Genomic DNA, 7,318 nt, shown 5'->3' with positions numbered 1-7,318 from the left:
TTGGTCAATTGTATAACCTCAGTTTGGCATTGGTCAAGTGTATAACCTCTTTTTGGCATTTTTCAAGTGTATAACCTCAGTTTGGCACTAGTCAAGTGTATAACCTTAGTCTGGAATTGGTCAAGTGTATAACCTCTTTTTGGCATTTTTCAAGTGTATAACCTCAGTTTGGCACTGGTCAAGTGTATAACCTTAGTCTGGAATTGGTCAAGTGTATAACCTCTTTTTGTCATTTTTCAAGTGTATAACCTCAGTTTGGCACTGGTCAAGTGTATAACCTTAGTCTGGAATTGGTCAAGTGTATAACCTCTTTTTGGCATTTTTCAAGTATATAACCTCAGTTTGGCACTAGTCAAGTGTATAACCTTAGTCTGGAATTGGTCAAGTGTATAACCTCTTTTTGGCATTGGTCAAGTGTATAACCTCTTTTTGGCATTTTTCAAGTCTATAACCTCAGCTTGGAATTAGAAGAGGAAGACTATAAAGTCTTCAAAGTCTCTGCACAATGATTCGATACTATTTTCAAGGGATGAAGTCAATTTCAAGAATTTAGCATAGTTCTGTGTTTGAAATGCCTTTTACAGAACCAAAGATATAACAAAATGGCAAGTGTTGACTAAATGTAGTGTTTACCCGCTTATACCGCATCCAACAATGCGTCAGCAAAACTGGGTCCATGCAGTCTGTTAAGCACAATCAGTCGAACACCATAGACCAAGATCTGAAGGAAAAGAATGCGATGGCAGATCAGGTATATCTTGATTATAGTTGATTATAGTTGGAGTCGACTGTTACACCAGTATGGTCGGTATGAAAACCTTGATAGACGTTGGGAAGATTAATAACGCACGTTTTAAGTCATTTAACGTAAAGGTATTTATTATACATAAAAGATTGTCGTTCTGTAAAAATAACTATATAAATTGTCATATTTTTATGTTTCTTTATGTGTAAGGTATATTATTCGGCACATTCCATTAGGAAGTCTATAAATGTTTTCTTGATTATCGAGTTGTCGTTCATCTGTATGTTCTCAACACTGCCTTTGTAATTATTTCATCGTTCAAGGATGTTAAATACGTTATATTTAATCATATTTTGCGATCCTCGTTGGACATCACGGGATTTACAATAGTCAATCTTCTCAATATATTAATTCGATTAAGATTCCAATGTTACACACACACACACACACACACACACACACACACACGACCTGTACCTACGCAAATGATTGGTATATGTCACTTAAAGGTATCAATAAATTCTTTGCTGGAAAGTGTTTGACATTATCCAATGATATAATAGCATGACGTATTTCACAGGTTTGTTGAACCTTTCCTAATCAAAATAAATAATTTGCTATCCAAAGGGAGGCATTTTGTAGCTAGTGCGGATGAGTATTGTTTATATTTTTTCCACACAATCTTCTTTATCTATAGTATCTCTTAAAATTTCTTCGTAAGAACACAATCTGTGTCTTCTGACAATTATAAAGATTTCATGAAACAAGTAGGTTTCTTTCTTTGTTACCTTATGTTTGTTTAACTGCGATAAAACCAGTTTTGGAAAAACAATTACGTTGGAGCGTAATTGTGCAGACGTTTCCTAAGGAATATTGTATCGATATGGCTTGAAACTAAATTTGAATACTCACTGATAGATTAACTTGACCCCAGTATTCATTTGTAGACCATCCACATCTGGACATAAAAAACGAGGTCTCTTCAGCAGTCAGTCGTTACATCTTATATATATATATATATATATATATATATATATATATATATATATATATATATATATATATATATATATATATATATATATATATATATATGATTGATTAACATGACAGCTACCCTATCTCTATCGGCTCTAGCAACTGTAATATATTTAACATATTTATTAGCTTTTGCCACGTTTTTGGTTGCTTTTATGTATGTATGTAATTATGTGTGTGTGTGTGTGTGCGTGCGTGCGTGCGTGCATGCATGTATCCATGCATGTATGTATGTATGTATGTACATCTTCCTGCTTCTTGCGTTCTTACTTGGGGCGTTTAGCCTGCGTTCCGCCGTCTTAATGTTTTGCATTGATATAATCATGCATCTGTAATATCATGTATTACAGACGACGAAGTGATTCTCAATTTACATCAAACAAGAAAGAAAATCACCTTCGGCAAGAACAGAACGAAAGACCGTTTTTCCTGTAGTATGTTCTTTGTACGTAGATTTAATGATTTAAGTTATTAAACACTGAATAAAAACAAGACTGTATACCTGTATTATGTTAACTGCCTGTCCTAGAACCGTGATGAAACAAGTACAAAAAAAAATGCAAAAACTGGGAGGAACTAGTCTAAACGAAAGTTTGAACATAAAAAATAAAAGAGTAGCAACAAATTTGGGATGCCACTGCGAATTTAGATCTCGCGAACTCTTGTTCTGCAGCCGGGACAAAAAGAAAGACAAATGTGGGCGATAATTTAACGAAAAAGACAAAGTAAAAACGAGAAGAACAAATTTGGGATGGGCGAGTTTCGAGCTTGCGACATCTTGTTCGGCAAGCGTTATACATAGACAGAAAGACCAGTGTGGGTATTTGTGCATTAAGATATTACAGTAGTAAACATATGATTTTTGTAACCTACCGTGATTCCACACCAGAAAATATTTATGATTTTTTTGGAGGTTTGCCATATTGTTTTTGGAGGGTGTGACATTTTCATATCTAGGATCGAATACAAGTAAATTTTCTTCAAGATCTCTCTCATACCAGACGCCATAGCGAACTGAATGTTACTACATTGGTCCGCTTCTTGTTATTCGCTACAGTAGGCGGTATTGGTGGTGTAAGTTTCCTGTGAACAGCCTAAGGTACTCGTGTACTGGGAAGCGAACTTTTTCTTCTTGTGCCCCCTCCAAGTGAATTTCAAGAGAAACATTATTGATATTTACTGAACAATGGTTCTCACTTTTCCATATTATGAAAACAGTTTACTCGAACTGTCAAAGTAATATTTACCTTGATGATTCTATCAAGCAGCATTGCGCACACCATCAAACGATTATGACATAACTCCATGATTTGGACAATGATGTAGAAAACACATCGTTTCCGGTTCGTCAATAGCTTTTTGTTAGTAAGAAACAAAACCTGTTGTAAAGTTCTCTTCTTCAAACTCACTAAACTATTCCATAAGGAATCTTGAAAGGGAAGTAAGTTGTAAAATAATTTGTTACGCTTCTAATTTGCCAAAAGAGATGTTGCGATATTTCAGTCATTTTAATGTAGGTCAAAAATGGTTCAGCTTGCCTCGTCTCATGAAAGAGTGTATGGGAATTGCAGTGACTCGTGTAATTATTATCCCAAGCGCTATCCAGTTAAATATATTTAGTTTCACCCCATTTGTAAATAAATATATTCCGCTTCACACCAGGGTTAGAATTCCATTCCAAAACTGTACCCAAGAGAAACAATACAGCGGTATTTGCATAAAAGACTATATCTGTTCACCGTCAAATAGAAACGCAAAATGGTAATCACCTTACTTTATACAATAAAAGACATTGACCTGATCGTATCTTACAAGTATACTACCATGTAGAACTTTTCTACGTGTATTCCTTCCCTTTTCCAACGTCGGAAAGCCAGACTTTCCTTCCAAAATGAGCTCAAGGCTCAATGCGGACAGAAAAAGAAAGGAAAATAACACAGCATTTGCCATGATCCGAACATAATAAACACTATTGTACAAAATCAGAGGATTAAAATAATCGAAGGTGAAAGAGTGCATAATTCAAATTTCAGTGTCACAAAAAGACAAAGCGGACAGAACGTATAACTCTTCTTCTCCATTGACAAATATTTGACTGCGTTGATGACCATCACGGCGAGAAGAAGCTGGAATTTTTAAGTACCACACAGCGCATTAGGAATCAACGGCTAAATTGGAGCCCGCCTTGTACGTAGTTGATATTTACAGTGTAGGTTGTAACCCTTCTGTTCAAATATATTATTTTAGGTGTTTGTTATGCGATCATGAATTATACTTTTAGTTAGATGGGAGTGACTGGTCATGCCTCTGACTTCTTGAATGATCTAACGTGTGTGGTTTTATGCTTCTTGAATCATACGTTAACAATCCCGAATCGGGAAAGCAATATTTCATTAGTGTATCATATTTGTGATATATGACCACTGGTATGAGTCCTCTGATCCTACTGTAGCATATCTCTATGATTCATGACCACTGGTATGAAGCCTGTGATCATACTGTTGCATATCTCTATGATTCATGACCACTGGTATTAAGCCTCTGATCCTACTGAAGCAGATCTCTATGATTCATGACCACTTGTAGTAAACCTGTCTTCACACTGTAGCATATCGCTCTGATTCATGACCACTGGTATTAAGCTGTGCTAATTCTCAGACGAGTGCCTTTCTGAAGAGTGGTAATATGAGAGAAGTAAGCTATCTGTTGTTTTAATTCTCCGTTCATATATTTTAATATATTTATTTGATTATGTAATAGACATTAGGTTGCGCCGTATACCTCTCAAGCCGAGTAATGAGCGTGATTATTTTTAAAGTAGTGTAACTGAACGTTATTCGCAGGATCATATGATATCGTTGCTTAGTTTCGTACTTTCGTCTCGCTCTGATTTCTTAATACATGGAAATTATCAAGTATAAGTGTAAATAATAAAACAGAAAAGTAAATTGATATTTATTAGGTGTTTGACTTTTCTTTTATTGCACGTGATGTAAAATGTCGTCATAGAAGTTTGAATTACATACTGATAAATCACGGAAATGGGATGAAATAAAGAAAGCAAATTTGTGAAATTAGAGTTTGGTGGTAAGTGCCTGGTCTTTAGTTTGATTGGAAGAAAATTATTTGTCGCGCTTGTGCGTTTGAGACCCATTCAACGACAGTGTTTTCTGATTAAGATCATTGCAAATAAAGGCAAACAAAGACCCCAAGGTAAGCTCACGCAATTATCTTGGCATTGTTTCCGCTCGGTTGTGATGAAAGTTAAGGAACCAAGCATGTGGTATTTTCCCAGTCACCATCAGCACTTAGTCCCTTGACACGTTATAATAACATTTGTAGGTACATTCATGAAAGTTTCATTTGAACAATAGGTTTACAAAATATTCACAGAGGACAGACTTTGAATTTTTATTTACAATAAAAACTTTTAATTAGACGTACAGCAACTTATGCGTGAAACAAGATGTCATTGTATAGTACAATTATCAATCTGTTTTTTTAATATTTTTAATAGAAAGGACCAAACACACAAACACCTAAATCAATGAAGTCTTAACCGAGAGTTTATTTTATTAAGAAACCACGTTTTCTCCTTGGTATAATAAAAGCTCTTCCTCCTAGAGTGAATTGAAAAACTAGTATGCTTACATTCCTTTTATCCATCTTCTAAGTTTCATTTCAGCAGAGGTAAGTGATCCATATTCACCTGTTATGCTCATCCACTGTATTCCGTGCCATCTCTTAGCCGATCCATGCTTTCCATTCAAGTTAGAATGATAGCAATCCTTGTACCACCAGCCACCACGTGCATCTCCAGCACAATTGCCTTCAAAATTGTCGTAATCTTTATCCTTTGCTGTAAAAGGTGCACCGTTGTGAAACGAAAAGTTATCTTCGGCTGTTCCACTGTGGCCCTGCACCGTTAAGACATATTTGCTCTCTGAGTTACCCACTGAGAACATTTTATATTTAGCGTACCACTTATTTTCCTTGCTGCCTGTCATGTCTACACGAAGCGTGTACCACCCTTGAGCAGTTATTGCATGTAATTGCTGGTTACCTAACCAGAATTCCTTCTCTAAGTCTCCAAATCCAAACTGATAATCTAACCAGTTCTTATCGAAATCAACAGATCCATCCGTCCGCCTTTGAAAAACCGTCCAACCGCCTCCATCTGTCTCCATATCGCAACTCACTCGGAATCCTTCTGTTCCGGTAGCAAATATTTCATATACCGCTGATTTAGTTTCGCCCATCACCCTAATATCCTGACAATCCTTTGGGCGTGTCGCAATACCAGCAAGCTGGAGAAAACTCAAAAATCGATTCTGCTGGTTGTCTAGAAGTATACTGGAGACGTTTTCAAAAAGTTGCTTCACCTGTCCAGATTGGAGTTGAGTTGTCACAGACACAATAGTTTTGTTCGTTAAATCACTGACGATGTCTGATGTTCTTATGTTTATCACAGGATTACAGACACAGTTTTCGGCGTACACACTTTGTGTGACAATCACATGGATCAGACAGTATGCCATTCGATGGAAATTCATTTTTACTCGGAAGATTTGAATCCCCCACCGGAGAAATGTCCTTGCCATAACGATATTAACAGTCTGTTGCTCTGCCTGCTCTCTTCGACAGTTCTCTGATTATGTTATGATGCTAGGAAAACTAAAGTATTAACATAAGATGTGCTGTGAATGAAAGTTTAGGAAGGTGCTACCACACGGCCCAAACAAGACAGCATTCTTGCATGCCTTCTTAATTAAGGGCTTCATGCATCTTAGATGTTGTTTCCCTCCATCAACCATATTGTTTCCGACTGGTACATTTTTTATTTTAATATATCTAAGCAAGCCTGACGATATGTCAGGCAAAGCTGACCTTTTTCTGACATAAGGCACCATAAAACAGATCAAAATAATCTCTAACTGGTTCAGGTCAGGTTTATCGTTGTTTTGGATCACATCATATACAAACTATTAAGGAGATAAGGGAGCCATTACGAAACAACCAAATATATGCATGAATAATTCCAAGCGATATAATAATAATAATAATAATAATAATAATAGCAAGAATTTACTTAGATAATTAAGGAAAGAATTAGATGAAACATAGATTGAGTTTATAAAAATAAGCACAATTCTTATTATCCTGTTATGATTATTATTATTATTATTATTATTATTATCGTCGTTATTATTATTATCGTCGTTATTAGATAGTTCATGGTTGTTTTTTCTTGTTTACATTCTTGTTTATCAATGTAGTTTATGGTGGTTATATATAAGTTCCAGAAAATTGTATGGCGGAGATTAATAACTTACTAAGAAGTTTCAGGAACAGGTATAGATGAGATTGATAGATTACTAAGAACACATGACTACGATTTATGGTTACATTCTCAGATCGGCGTAATGCACAATACCCTCGAGGATGTACCTGTTCCCATCCATTTGGAATGTGCCATGATTTTATTTTCTTGTTCTTTTTCTTGCTGTTGTTATTTATTTATTTTCCTGAGGAAAT

The 7,318-nt window shown here is 35.6% G+C and overlaps 1 pseudogene; it reads right to left on the bottom strand.

The window, feature by feature from the left end:
- Positions 1 to 5,179: 5,179 nt before the first annotated feature.
- LOC149783338 (fibrinogen-like protein A pseudogene) lies at positions 5,180 to 6,454 on the bottom strand (annotated as a pseudogene).
- Between the last annotated feature and the right edge of the window lie 864 nt (positions 6,455 to 7,318).

Source organism: Sinohyriopsis cumingii, chromosome 14, assembly GCF_028554795.1.
Source record: "Sinohyriopsis cumingii isolate HCF-2022 chromosome 14, ASM2855479v2, whole genome shotgun sequence".
Lineage (NCBI taxonomy): Eukaryota > Metazoa > Mollusca > Bivalvia > Unionida > Unionidae > Sinohyriopsis > Sinohyriopsis cumingii.
The sequence above is the reverse complement of the archived record's forward strand: the minus strand, read 5'-3'. Positions and strand labels throughout refer to the sequence as shown.